The 15,433-nt window shown below is 42.8% G+C and overlaps 1 protein-coding gene across 1 annotated transcript in view; it reads left to right on the top strand.

The window, feature by feature from the left end:
- Positions 1 to 15,433, top strand: part of FYN (FYN proto-oncogene, Src family tyrosine kinase) — a 216,377-nt gene that overhangs the window by 9,814 nt on the left and 191,130 nt on the right.

Below are 15,433 nucleotides of genomic sequence, written 5' to 3'. Positions count from 1 at the left end.
GAATCTGTGTGGGTCCTGTATTCTCAAGAAACTGTTGGCCCTTTGTGTGCAAAAATGTTGTTTGCTGGCCCCCCTATAGCAGGTAGCACGATGTCATTCGTAGTGTAGATATTCAGTGGATGTTTATTTGGAGAGGCCCTGGAGCAGGGCCCCGGAGTATGTAGCTGGTCTCCTGGCCATCTGTGGGGCTTGGATGTTGAGCCTGTGTAGTTTTTGTAGTTTCTTTTTTTTTTTTTTTAATTTTTTTTTTTTCAACGTTTATTTATTTTTGGGACAGAGAGAGACAGAGCATGAACGGGGAGGGGCAGAGAGAGAGGGAGACACAGAATCGGAAACAGGCTCCAGGCTCTGAGCCATCAGCCCAGAGCCCGACGCGGGGCTCGAACTCCCGGACCGCGAGATCGTGACCTGGCTGAAGTCGGACGCTTAACCGACTGCGCCACCCAGGCGCCCCAGTTTTTGTAGTTTCTGATGGCACCAGGTTGACTCTCTACCAGCCCGCATGGTTTAGGGTCAATGATTGTCCCAGACTGGTGCAGGAACCACTGTTGTATTTTGAGGATGGTGTGTGTTTAAAGATCTTGCCCTCGTAATCTTGAGCTTTTGGTTAAACATTTAGAGTGGTCAGGGAAATAGTTACTTCTTTGTCCTCTGCCATCAGGTTTTCACCCATAAGATTTTCACTAAAAACCATAGGAAGTTACCAGTGGTGCAGTGACATCCAAGACCAGGAGAAATGCAGAATGTTTCAACACTGGGAGGAAGTTGGAAGAAAACAGTAGTGGATGGTGGAAGAGTGCAGAGTGGCCACCAGGGTTGTGCCTGGAAGTCTGAGAGGACTGGGGAAGCCGGTGCCCATCCATATCTGCACCTCTCCAAGTAGCATTTACCTGAGTCCCTCAGCCATGTGACACCCAACCGTGACTGTGGAAGTGCCATCCTCTCCCTGTGTTAATTTGGTTCACTTGGTAGTATCAGCATCTGAAGAATCTCCCTGGCAGGGGAGGAAGGTTCTTTTCTAGACTTAAGGTCCTACAAAGTCATGACTAACACTGTACCCCAACCAGAGCCTCTGTATCTCCATCAAAAGAATGACTGAAAATAAACCTTATGAAATGTTTTCCATGGTTAGGGGTCATTACTCGAGTCATTTCTGTAACAAGATGACAACAGCATAACAGTCAGTGTTTGTCAGCCACTCATTAAGAGTCTTCTCAGCTACCTGTGGAAAGTTCTCTGTGATTCCTCATGAATGCGTCGCCCTGCCTAGCCCTCACCTGGATGCCAGCTTTCATGTATCTAAGGGAGGGAGAATAAATAAGAACATTTTGTACGGATGTAGTCCAACTGCTGCAGCCAGAAAGAGGGGAGGTACCTGGTGCTTCACTGTTTGAAATGCCATTATGGTCTTTGGAAAGCGGTAGTGAACTTTTTTCCCTTCCTTAACCATACATGGTCCATGATTTGAGCACCTCCTCACCCCCAACCCCCCTCCCATTTCCACAGCCACCTCCTTAAACGCAGGAGATCACATGCCAGTGTCCTAATATACTCTCTCCTTGGCTGGCATGTAATGTCACCACCTCATGCATTTATCCAGTTTGTTCATGTTCAGTCATTTTGGTATATCTCCCTGTCAGAATTGTCCATTTTCAGTAGCATGCTTCTAGAAGGCTGAAAGCACACCTCATTTCATTTGCGTTGTGCTATGTAACACTACACTGAGCTGTGCATTTATTAAATGCTTGTTGATTATGATTCTGAGCTTCCAAGCTGGGAGGTCTTACAAGTGTTTTCAGTGCTTCTGGAATGAGATGCATCTTGAATATATTTTCTTCTTGTAGGTAGTACATCAGGTCCTTTGCATTGGTAGGTCCTCAAAATCATGGCTCAGAACCCAGATTTTGGTTGCACAGTGTCTTAGGTTCCCCCTTATGTTCAACTTCCTTGGGTGAAAATGCCAGTGATGCCAACTTCTAATCCTGTTTTCAAATTAGGGGCAAGGCATAGGTAGATAATGTGCCATATCACATCCTTCTTTTCATATAGGTGTGGTTGTCCATATAATTCCCACCGTCTTGTAGTCATTATTCAACAGATTGTTGATTTCAGACTGTTAAGAGTTACAGGTAGTTCTCCAAGAGACTGAGATTTGCTCAGTGAAGGCCTGTGAGGTGTGGCTGGCAAGGACCTATGAGGACTCCAGAACAATGAGCTGAGCCAGATGCCTCTGTGAGTGCCAGTAGCTCCAGGGAAGTTCTGGTTAGTTTATGCCTGAATATGATATAAGGAGGACTGGCACTGGAAAACTGCAGACGTTCTTTGTACCTTGGCCCAAGTATGCCAAATGAGGAAGGGTGCAGTGTGTGAAGGTTTAAGAGTCCCCGATCTAGAGTTCCCAAGGCAAACTCCGCTTCCCAGATCTCCTGTCCCGAGCTGTGACAGAGGTTCTGTGTGTAGGGGTTGAAGTACCCTGGCCTCCATCCCCACAACAATGCTCCCATGCATTTGAGATCCAGAACTGCCAGTGTGGGAAGAGCCCTGCTCTATGCTGCCCACCAGGACACTCAGCTGGGCTTTAAGAACCTTCTAGATGAGCTAGAACATGCAGAAATGATCCACTAGTGAGGGTGATGTTGGTGAGATTGGAGGGAGGGGGGATAACGGACGGAAGAGGATCAACAAAGAGTTGGCAGGGGCAAGATCATGATGGGTATAGGAGGAGCCCTTGTATTAGTCTTTTGTGGCTGCAACAAATTACCCCAAACTAGGTGGCCTAAAACAACAGAAAAATTTCTCTCACCATTCTGGAGTCCAAAAGTCTTGAAATTAAGGTGTCACATCCCAGTGACACTTTGTTCTGGAGACTCTGTTCCATGCTTCTTTCCTAACTTCTGGTGGCTGCTGGCAGGCCTGGGCGTTCCTTGGCTTTTAGACCCATCACCATAGTTTCTGCCACCAATTCACATGAGATTTTCCTTTGAGCATCTTTACATGGCTTTCTCCTCTTTCATAAGGACGCTTGTCACTGGATTTAGGGCCTACCCTAATTCAAGATGGTCTCATCTCAAGATCCTTAACTTCCTCTTTTTTATTATTTTTTGTAATGTTTGCTTGTTTAGAGAGAAAACGTGAGCAGGGGAAGGGCAGAGAGGGAAGCAGAATCCCAAGCAGGATACACGCTGTCAGCACAAAGCCCAACATGGGGTTCAATCTCACCAACCATGATATCATGACCTGTGCCAAAATCAAGAGTCGGTCGCTTAACCAACTGAGCCACCCAGGCACCCCATCAAGATCCTTAATTTATTAATTATATCTGCAGAGACCCTTTTCCCCATGAGGGGATTTCGGATGGGCATATTTTATAATGGGAGGGGGCTGCCGTTCAACTCACTATAGCTCTCAACAGGATAAAAATTAGCAGTAACTTGAAGTGAGAAAGAACACATGAGAAGGGTATTTGCAAGTCTGAATTCCCACGAAGGGGCAGGCACAGTATTTTACACGTGTGATTTCTAACTATCACTGAGGCAGATGAAGATACTGACATTTAAAACATTTTTTTTTAATGTTTATTTATTTTTAAGAGAAAGCATGTGTGCAAGCATGGGAGGGGCAGGAGAGAGAGAGAGACAGAGAGAGGGAGGGAGGGAGACACAGAATCCGAAACAGGCTCCAGGCTCTGAGCTGTCAGCACAGAGCCCAATGCAGGGCTCAAACTCACAAACCGTGAGATCATGACCTGAGCCCAAGTTGGACGCTAAAGCAACTGAGTCACCCAGGCGCCCCTGACATTTTTATGTGAAAAGAAAGAAGTTCAAAGGTGTGGATGTCCTGAAGCTTTTCAGTAAAATTGGAGGCTGAGCCATTATCCAAGGTTGGAAAGTTCAAAGATAGGAGGACAGCTTGGTGAATCTAGAAGAAGTCCAAACAGCCACAAAAATATAGAGTAATATTTTAATAGATGGATAGAAATTATTACAGAGAGGGGTGACTGGCTGGCTCAGTCAGTGGAGCATGTGACTCCTGTTCTCAGGGTTGTGGGTTTTGTTTTGTTTTTTTGTTTTTGTTTTTGTTTTTTTTTATTTTTTTTTAAAGTTTATTTGTTTTTGAGACAGAGAGAGACAGAGCATGAACAGGGGAGGGTCAGAGAAAGAGAGAGACACAGAATCTGAAACAGGCTCCAGGCTCTGAGCTGTCAGCACAGAGCCCGATGCGGGGCTTGAACTCACTGACCGTGAGATCATGACCTGAGCCGAAGTCGGCCGCTTAACTGACTGAGCCACCCAGGCGCCCCTCAGGGTTGTGGGTTTGAGCCCCACATTGGGTGTAGAGATTACTTAAAAATAAAATCTTTTAAAAAAACCAAAAATGTATTACAGAGAAATAGTGAGGCCCCATTGGAATTTGTAGGTATTTTTTAATGGCTCGCTTTAGCCCAGTTTTGTGATTTGGCCTTGTAGTACTTGTTACTTTGGAATGGAAAATCTGACCGTTTGGTGACCTAGAGTTGAGAATTGATTTGAACCATCAAGTGAGGAGGCTATTCTTAGAGACTAAGGAAAATATCGGTTGAATCAGCTGCAAGTAGGATTTAGGCTGGCTAGGGGAGCAAGCTGGAATTGGGATGGTAGATGCAGTAAGGAAGGATCTGTAGTCTTACGGATATGATGCGTGAACACAGCAGGTATGGAAGAGGGGAAACAAAGGCAGGAAGCCCTCGGAAGAGGAAACCTAGGGGAGTGTAGAGTTCTAAAGTGATGCCGAATAAGGGTGGCTCCTTGTTGAATGGATAGCTGCTCAACTGTAGATTAATGATTAAGGACATTAGGCATAAATACTTCAAGAAACTGAAATCCATAGGCCTCTTTTGCTCTTGGTTCAAATATGTGTACAGTTGACCCTTGAACAACACAGAAGTTAGGGATGCTGACTCCTTGGGCTGTCGAAAATCCATGTATAACTTTTGAATTACCAAAAACTTGAATGTTAATTGCCATCTGTTGACTGGAAGCCTTATTGATCATCAAAAGCTGATTAACGTATTTTGTATGTTATATGTATTATATACCATACTCTTACAGTAAAGTGAGAAAATATTAAAACCAACCACAAGAAAAAATACATTTACAGTACTGTACAGTATTTATCCAGAAAAATCCAGGTGTAAGTAGACCTGTGCAGTTCAAACCTATGTTGTTCAAGGGTTGGCTGTAAATGATGTCTTCTAGAAGAATGACATGTCAGTATGTTGCACTTTAAAAAAAATCCTGGATAATGGAGTGCCTGGTTGGCTCAGTCAGCAGAGCATGCTACTCTTGACCTCAGGGTCATCAGTTTAAGCCGCATGTTGGGTGTAGACTTTACTTCAAAAAAAATTTTTTTAATTAAAATTTAAAAAACCTGGGTGAATGTTCTGGGCTCTCTGAAACCTTACATTATGACCTTGTTTAGTGGGGGATAATCTTAAACTAGTATTCAATTTACTTTCCTTTCCTTCTAATTCTTGTTTCCCTGGGAATCTCCCCCATTGAGGCGAAGGATTCCATTACTTCAGGGGGAGGACAGAATATGGTCTAGGACAAAGAAGACGTTGTTCAGCTTTTGACTTTCAAAACAAGCCCTTGAAGCATGTTTCAGAGACCAGAATTAGCCCAGGCCTTCACTCAAAAGAGGCAGGCTTTGTTAGAAGAAAAATGATTGTGGATTCCAAGGAGGCAGATCTCAGAAGGCCTGGTATATATTGTGTAGTAAGCCATGCAGGAAGGAGGAAATACCTTCCTGGGATGGAGCATGGAGCTTGTAGAGATTAGGAGGAGACTAGAGCTAAATGAATGGGTGGCTGAGATCTCCCACTTCAGGAGAGTGGAGGAGAATCTGCTTGCAGAGAGCACCCATACCTTGCATTTGGTCTGGAACCCTGGAAGGAAACTACCTGTAGTGTACTCTACAGGGGGGCGTGTTTTAGGCAGAAGCGAGCCCTCTCAATTCCCCAAAGCCTGCATGTGGCATAGGAGCGATCCCACGGGCCTGTAGGCCCCCTCAGGCACATGTAGAGGTGCAGAGGGAGCTGGGAGGCAGAATGAAGGCGGCACAGAGTGAACTGTGCAGTCTTACTCCTGGAGACTGGTTGGGTTCAATCTACCAGTCACATCAGCAGAATCAGGCCAACACCCAAAGACAAAGGGATGAAACATCCCAGGGACGCCAGTGAGGGCATGGAGGGCAGTGCCTAGACTAGGTCCTCTCCCCATCCTGCTAACCTGGGGTGGGGGCAGAAGGGCAAGGGAAAAGAACACAGCCCTGAGAGGCAGTTTAGAGAAGTTTAATTTGACTAATTGCCCTGAAGCAACTAAGAATTTTAAATCTGAAGAGATTAAGTTATCTTGAAGTGGCGAGATTGTTTTTGTTACTATCATCAGAAATGCAGTGGTCATGATCAATTTGAATTAAACACTGGAGAAATGAAGTAACATTTTTAAAAAGTATTTATTCATTGGGGTGCCTGGGTGGCTCAGTTGAGCGTCTGACTTCGGCTCAGGTCATGATCTCCCGGTTGGTGGGTTCAAGCCCCGCGTCAGGCTCTGTGCTGACAGCTCAGAGCCTGGAGCCTGTTTCGGATTCTGTGTCTGCCCCTCCCATGCTCATGCTCTGTCTCTCGATAATAAATAAACGTTAAAAAATTAAAAAAAAAAAAGTATTTATTTAGGAAGCTCTAGGCCCAACATGGGGTGGGAACTCATGACCCTGAGATCAAGAGTTGCATGCTCCAGTGACTGAGCCAGCCAGGTGTCCTTAAGTAACATTTTTTGTGTGTGTACAGCTGAGTAATAGGTGTAAATTTCACTCCTGCCACATTGCATCTGAGCTGTATTTTATCTTGATGATGATGATGATGGTAACAATGATGGCAGCATATTCACTGGCTTGTATTCTTAGAGTATGCTTTTTCTTTTGAGTAAATCATGTCTTCGCATACGTGTATTAAGTTCACTTTGGGCAAGAAGTGGGAAGATCTGCCCTCTCAAGGAGCAGGCTTGTCTACCAGATATTCCCAAATGTAGTGGGGATTTGGGCTTCCTGTTTTTAGCTTGTGGCAGTTCTTCTGAGTGCCCTGGAAGGGAGGACTTCAGTTGCCAGGGAGACTCATTTCAGTGGAAATTATTAGAATTTCAGGACTTTCTTTAATCAATTTACTGTGATACTGGAGACTAGAAGAGAAGATTTACTGGGTGTGATCCTTCAGTTCCATATTTTAAAGGAATCAGGGTGAATACTAGAGATTGTATTCAATCTCTGATTATCATGGGAGAAACTCTTCACTTTTATTCAGTCCTCATGTACTAAATAAAGCATGAGTATATGGAGGGATTCATTTTCGAGTATAACTCATAAGTAGTTACCAGAACACTAAATGGGGGGGGGGGGGGCGCAGAAACCAGTTAGCTCTTTTTAATTATGTCTCATCCCAACTTGACATTCGTACAAGGATGATGCTACATTTAAGAAGATGTTTTAAAACCTGCTGTTTCTTGAAATTCCTAGTAATTTGAGAAGGGAAATCTTTAGTCTTGCTTTAAAAAGTGTGGATTTGGTGGTGTGTTGAGGATGCTGCTTATATACTTTTCTACTAGAAAATTATGGTGGCACTTCGAGCACATCTTCTCAAAATATACACGCATCTCCTATTTTTCCTCATCTGTCAGTGGGAGCCAAGAGAACTCGAGATGTGGGATCATAACACTGTGGAAAGGAGTCACTAAAATAATCAATACTATAGAATTTTTAAAGGTTGATTTATTAACTGATACCATGTTTGGACCTTTGAAATGGTTCTATTCAAAATCGGAAAAATAAAATTTCTAAAACTTAAAAACATGTCCATGTACATTAGAAGAAAAAAACATTTTTATACTGAGTAAGCATTAAAAAGAACATATGACCATAATTATTTGGGGTATACATTCACTCTAGTCAGTTTCTAGCTATATGTCTCTAATACCCATGTCACATATTTTTTATGAAGAATGAACTGTTTTAAATATTCTCATAGGCTTGCCTCTAGTCGTCTTCAAAGTTGTGTCTTATAGTCACTATGTGAAATTGTTACTGTCATCAGTTGGCATTCATGGTATACATCAAAATATTTTTTTCACAGAGAAAATAGTTCTTTCTACCGATGCACATGAGCTCAGAGCAAATTCTGCTAAATGGAGGCTTTCCCCGGGCTAACTTTTTACGTGTTGAAATGTGTTAATATTTTAGCCCAAATATTTTCACAGGTCTTTTACCCTCAGGATTTTTATCGTTAATAAATATTTTTACAAAACTCATGAAAATAAATTCCTCTGTGGTCCTTTTGAATGTCTTGTCACATTTAGATGACACAAATTGTAGATCTTCATAATTTCGCTCCATTCTGGTTCCTAATATAAATGTATCCAATTAAAACTAGGAGCACCATCAAAACATCACCTCAAGTCGAGATCCTTCAACACATCATAATACAATTTCAGAATTAAATCTTGGACACTGTGTTTAGTCCCTCCTTTGCTTTGTCGGGATAAATTTCAACATCTTCCTTTTTGCAAGACTTGTTTTCAATAACTGCAATTGGCTAAAAGCTTTAAAGAATTGAAGTGTTTTGGCGCTTCATTCACTGCTTTAATGAAAGATTTCCAACTGTTTTGGAACAGAACGCACCCAAACTTTACAGGATTCATCTATCATACCATTATGCAACAACTAGGTTGATTTAGAGAATCGTTTCTCAAACATTTTTTTCTTTTTTTTTTGGTTAAAGTTTGTTTATTTTGAGAGAGAGAGAGAGAGAGAGAGAGAGAGAGCATGAGCAGGGGAGGAGCAGAGAGAAAAGGGAGAGAGAGAATCCCAAGCTCCAACTCACAAGGCTCAGGGGGCTCGAACTTACGAAATGTGAGATCATGACCTGAGCTAAAACCAAGAATCAGACGCTTAACTGACTTAGCTACCCAGGAGCCCCTCAAACATTTTTTCTAAAACTTGGTTGCTGATGACAGGTGGCAAAGTAAAAGGCACATATTATTGTGCTGAAATGTTAATAATATTCACAAAACTTTGTCAGAAAAATTTGGTAGTTATGTTTTCCTATTATTTGTCAATTTCTACATCTATAGTTTTTTGGGTTTTTTTTGCATTTGGTAGGATATAGCCACTTATTTGAATGCAGTTATGAGTTATGCATATGCATACGCAATTCCAAGTGACTTTCTGTTCCATAGGTTTCTTGATTTAGTAAGGGCAGTTGTTTTTTAGCATTATAAAATTTATATGTGTATTTCGCTGCAAAAACAAATAATTTCCTCTCTCATGTTAGGCTTTTTTTTTTTTTTTTAAAGTTTTATTTATTCATTTTTGAGAGAAAGAGCATGGGAGGGGCAGAGAGAGAGAATCCCAAGCAGTCTGTGCTGCCAGCAGAAGGCCCAATGCAGGGCTTGAATCCATGAACCGTGAGACCATGACCTGAGCTGAAATCAAGAGTCAGATGCTTAACCGACTGAGCCACCCAGGCGCCCCTCTCATGTTAAACTTTTTACAATTTACAGTGGCATTCACAGTAACAGGAGATGTTTCACCTGTGACAGAATGAACTTCCACAAGCTTTATTTGATCCCAGGAAATAGATGGGAAAAAAAAAAAATCAAACCACTGTTGGAATTGATTTTTTTCTACTTAAACCACTGGTTAATACTACCTAAAACTGGAATCATTTAACTGTTAAATTTCTTTTCTTTTGCTAATGAAGCCAACACATTAGAAGCTATCACTTCGCTTTTCATATATGTACTTATTTACTCAGAAATAAGCAGAATCAACTTAGAATAGCAAGCATTTGATCTAAAAGAAAAGTCATACTTCCTAGAGTGCTATGTTAGTGAACCTTCTATAGCAGCATGTGTTAGATTGTCATCCTCGGACACAACCTTATTACAAAAGTGATTAACATTTGAAGTAGTTGCTGATCTGTGCTTCTGTAGATTTGTGGCTGTGGTTTATGGAGTGAATGATATCACTATGGCTCCCATGGTGGATAATGAATATTAACCAGCAGTTAACATTCCATCATCAGCTTTCTCGAAAAATAGAAATACAGGACTTAATTTTTCACTAAATTTGCCATTTTTTCCTTTTTGTTTCATTATCGCCAAAAGGCACATTACGAAGTGAATTAGAATAGCCATCGATAAATGACAAGAACGCTGTAATGAAAGCATTTACACCATTCTTGAGAAGGGCCATGTCCTGAATATATTTCATGTACATCTAACCTGTAATCTTCTGTTTCTCACTGACCCTTGTGATGGGTGTCTTGTGCAACTCTAGCTGCAGCATGGCTCACAGCACAACTGATCACTGCATCCAGCGTCGGCCAGGGGCACTGCCCTCTGAGACTGGGAGGAGTTGGCTGCCCTGAGCTGCTCATGTCCAAGCGTTCTTTATTTTATTGGTGAGCATCCTGTCTATTTTCCTTGAGAGGGAGGTGTTTACTTAGGCCAAGATTGGAAAAGGACAGGAAAAGAGATGGATTGTCATTGGTCACCTTTCAGAAAATTCTCTTCACCTTGAGATTATCTCACCCACTGGCAGGCAAGTCTGTCTATGGCAGAAGCTGGAAATGCAAATCCAATCTTGGTACATTTTGATGCAACTAATAATAATAATAATACTTGGCTTAAAAATGAACCATTTACACAAATGTTTAATCTGACGAGTGCCCAGGACAGTAGATATCATCTAGCATTTTCACAGAGGAGCCAAGGTGCAAAGTCACCCCAATTAGAGATCACATTTCTCCATCTGCTTTGTATTGCCCTCTTTCGTTGGGACGATTCTGATAACCTTACTGCTCTGCGCTCCTCTACTGTTGACTTCCAATCCCACTTCCCACATAGCTGAGTGAGCTTTTAAAAATCTATGTGAGATCATGTTGCTGGGGAACACCACTCAATTATCTTCCTATTTGCAGTTAGAATAAAATTCGGCTCTTCACCAAGGCCCAGGAGGCCTTTTATGCTCCCACCCTTGCCCAGTTGGCTCCACCAGATTTTCAGCTTCCAGGGGACCCATATCTTGCCTGTTTCCTTTGCCAACATGGCACATGAAAGCTGCTCAATGTATTATCTCAGAGAAATAAATACGGTCTACTTTGTGTTGATGAAAGGAAAAAAGAAAGTGTCTTGCTAATCTGTGACAATAGGGAAAAGCAAGTGTAAATCTCTATGTCCTAAGTATTATTTCCCTCTCTTAAAACAAAATTGGACAGCAGCAGGTATCACAGGACTAAATCCTTGTCATTAGCAGAGGTGTTATCATGCCTACAAACCTTCTGATTCTACAGTTTCCCAGCCCCACCCCATCGAGAGAAGTGAGTGTGCCTCACAGGGAATCTATTGTTTTCACCAACATTAGATGGGAGATTTTGTTGTAATTACTCTTGGTGTACAAGAGGAGGAAAGGTGCTTCACTGGTTGACTTGGGGGAAACCGGACCATATGATGGTGGTGGAGGAATACCTCGAAGTCACAATTTTGAGATCTTGTGTTCTTACACAACTGCTGTCTATGGGATCGCTTTTTAAAACATGCTACTGTTCAGTTTTTATCATGAATGCCTTTCCAAGGACAGTGAGTGGTTTTACACACTATGACATTGTTTCCATGGCAACTAATGTATTTTAGCAAAGAGAGACTGCTAGAAGTAGGCTAAAAAGGACAAATACAGAAATGGCACAGTGTAAAATGTGGGGCAATGTGTGTTGTAGTAAAGATCTTCCCCCCTCCCCGACTTCTTGTTTAAGAAAACCAGCATAACTAGACCTTAACTTCTTCACTCTTAATAATAAATTTTTTACTGCACCCAATACTGTCTAGTATTTTGCTGACATAATTGCTTTAGTTGGTACTTGGGGGTTTTTTTTGTTTGTTCTAACATGATGCTCATTCTGTCACCACATTTGTGATTTCATCCATTTTTAAGATTAAGTTATTTTCACCTTGCATTCTCACGTAGAGACCACCTCGTTGCTGTGCTGCCCTTTAGTGCAGTGTTTCTTGAGAGGGTTGTCTACACCACCTGTCTCTACACAGTGTTTGTTTAAAAAAAATCAAAGCCATTCCCCTCAGACTTCCACCCCACTGCTTGATCGAGTTGGTCACACCCTCGTCCTCCAAGGCTATTACAATTACCTCTTTTGTTTGTTTGGAAGCTAACATGTATAATTATACATTTCAAATAATTCTACAAAAAAATGAAGCCACATCTATTAACATTACATAAAACCAAGGGATCATGTTACTCTGCTTTGTGCATCTGAATGGGCTTGGATTATTTTGTTACGTGATAATAATCCCCCTCCCCCATGCTCTTAAATAACCCCAAGGGGCGGATAGCGGCCAATTTCCTATTTAATATTAAGAGAAACCAAGGGCTGGATCTTATGACTTAAACAGATAGCAAACCAGTCTATGGGCCGGATTATACCCTTGTTTATTATGTTTCATTAGGCCACATGAGGCATTTTAAAAATTAAGTGAACATTTTTAAATGGGGCATTTTTGTATAAAAACTGAGATTCCCTGTTTCTTTTGAAAAAAATTGGAAGGTCTGACAAAACCAAGCCTGCGTTCTCTCATGACAGCGGCCTCAGGGCTCTTCAGGTCACCCAAGCCCCACCTCACCTGCTTCATTCATTTGTTTTACCTGCCTGGCCCCATCGGTTATTTAATGTCACCCTTCCTGCACCCCTGCCCCCACCCAGTCACAGAACAAATAAATGACAGAGCTAGAGATAGAACTGGATCCAACCCAGACGCCTGAGTAGCTCAGTTGGTTGAGCGTCCGACTTTGGCTCAGGTCATGATCTTGCAGCTTGTGGGTTCACGCCCCACATTGGGCTCTGTGCTGACAGCTCAGAGCTGGAGCCTGCTTTGGATTCTGTGTCTCCATTTCTCTCTGCTCCTTCCCTGCTCATGTTCCGTGTCTCTCTCTCTCTCTCTCTCTCTCTCTCTCTCTCTCTCTCTCTCTCTCTCTCAAAAATAAACATTAAAAGACTAAAAAAAAAAACAAACAACTGAATCCAACCACTTCCTCCCTGGCTATGGACCAAAATTCTGTATTTTAGAGAGTAATTCATAGGTCCGTGGTGAGAAGCATCCTTAGGTGATGTAGCCTCCCTTTTGTGCCTTACTACTTGAAATAGATCCTGCAATTAATTTTACTAGGTACATTGTTCATATTGAGGGTACCCTGCCCCCCACTGTTTGCCTGTATGCAAAATAAGCTGTATGTGCCGTCAGTTGTGACATGCAAGTTGGAGGTGCTGTAGTAGCGGTTAACATTTACATACGCATAGAAATACTGGCCAGAAGGGGAAAGTTCCAACATCATAACGGGTTCCAGATTTTCCAGATTTTTCATTGAGCGTATATTACCTTTTCAGTGAAGTAAATCAATGTTTGTATAAAAGAAATAAGAATGAGATTATACGACAAAGTACATCTTCCTAGCATAGGATACCCAAAGGCGATCCCCAGCCACCTTTACTGTCGTCTCCCAGGCTAGACCCTTTCCTTTAAACTCTTCAGGAGTCTTGACCTGTCACCAACATTGTCAAGGCCCTCTGCTCTTAACCATTGTGCACATGGACACCATTGTGTCACTGTGCCTTTACCAGGGTGGGAGGGAGGTAAGATGGGAGGTTAGCTTTTAACTTTGTTAAAAGGTTCATGTGTGGAGAAGGACGCAGGAGAATGAGGTAGGGCCAGAGTGAATGGCTAAAGGAAAATACATTTTTCCTGGGGAAACCAGGCAATGAGGAATACCCCACAACAAAGGGCCTTGTCTGAGCTGGCTCCTGTCTCCGGGGCCTGCCCCAGCTGTTGGGCACACAGAAGATTGTGGTGACCTTGAGCGTAGATGGTCCCAAACACTGCACTGCGTGTCTGTGTGCAGCTGTGAAGGCCTCAGGAAGCCCACTGAGAGAGTGGGCCTGTTCCCAGGCTGCAGGCAGGGAGCCAGGGGCCGCCCCTTCACCGGGGAACATTGAGGAGCTTCTGTGTACGCTCTGTGTGTGTCTTAGCTTTCTTTGGAATTGTGGCAGAGTCTGGCCCTGCCTGGTCTTTTTTGTGCCTTGGATCCTAAGTTAATAACCAAAGGAGCAGTGCCCCTGTCGACACACTTGATATGGAAGTTGCTGTCAAATGGCCATTTTATCCTCGGTGCCACTGACATCACACCACGTACAGTTCTGAGGTTCTCACTTTAGTTTGACTGAATACAGCAATGATCGTTGGAGCAGAAAGAAGGCATTCAGATGTGAATAGATGTGTCGAGTAGCATGCAGATGTTTTTTGGCAGGTCGATGAATATTTTAAATCTTTTGCAAGTAGTAAGAAGGTTTGAATTGGAAATAGAGAAGATTCTGTGGCAAGAGAAAAGTAGATTTCATTTCTCTCTCAATCTTCCTTTTCTTGAAATAATCAAACAAAACCCAGAACCATGATTTAAGTCTTGGATTTGTCATATCCCTCAAGTCTCCTTCTTCACACAGGAGTTGTGGTTATGACTCTAACGTATTGAGCGTCAGTTTCTCAGTCACATTTTTTAAGTGGAAAGGAAACACTGGCTAATACTAAAAATAATAACAGAATCTCCAGATTGGATCTTTGTCACTTATTTATAGCTAAAGACACAGGGTGAAATTGAAAGAAAGGTCAGCTTCTGGTTATCTATGTGGCATGTGCGGTATGTGGGCACACCCTGCATTTCTGTCCTCCAGCCCTCCCCCCAACACACACCCCTACCCTACGTGCAGCTTGAGTCAGCTCTGTTGGTCAGTTCTTCATCAGTCACTCTGTCACCGGCTCTCTTCACCCTTCACCCCTCCATCAGCAGAGCTGAAACCCCTGTTGGGCTGAGCGCTGCTCTGGAGCAGGGAAGACCAGGACGCAGGAACTGTGTAAGGTGCTGTAAGAACACAGAGGAAAGGAAATCTAGTTCTGCACGGAAGTGGGACCAGAGGAAAACAGGAGTGAAAAGGTGATTTTGTCCTGGGCCCTGACAGCTAATTAGGAGAAAACTATACTTATCCAGCAGAGTTGGTGAGATCAGAATGACGGTGCTTAGTCCTGTGCCAGGAAGATGCTGGGGGCTGTATCTATTTTCCTCCCCCTTCCTGGGATAGAGGCGTGTAGAAAACACACTGGTAAGTGCAGGAGTATGCCTCTCACAGGCTGACTTCTTAGCTGGCCTCTGCCTCAGTTTCCCACCTTTCTCCCACCAGCCTACCTCCACACTCATAAGTCCCTCTCTGCCCTGTAGGACTACTAAGCCTCTTGCCATTCTCTGAACATGTGGCTGACACCCCCTTTGGTTCTGTTTATTCTTGTGCCTG

Source organism: Felis catus, chromosome B2 (assembly GCF_018350175.1).
Source record: "Felis catus isolate Fca126 chromosome B2, F.catus_Fca126_mat1.0, whole genome shotgun sequence".
Taxonomy (NCBI): domain Eukaryota; kingdom Metazoa; phylum Chordata; class Mammalia; order Carnivora; family Felidae; genus Felis; species Felis catus.
This window is presented reverse-complemented; position numbering and strand designations above follow the sequence as displayed.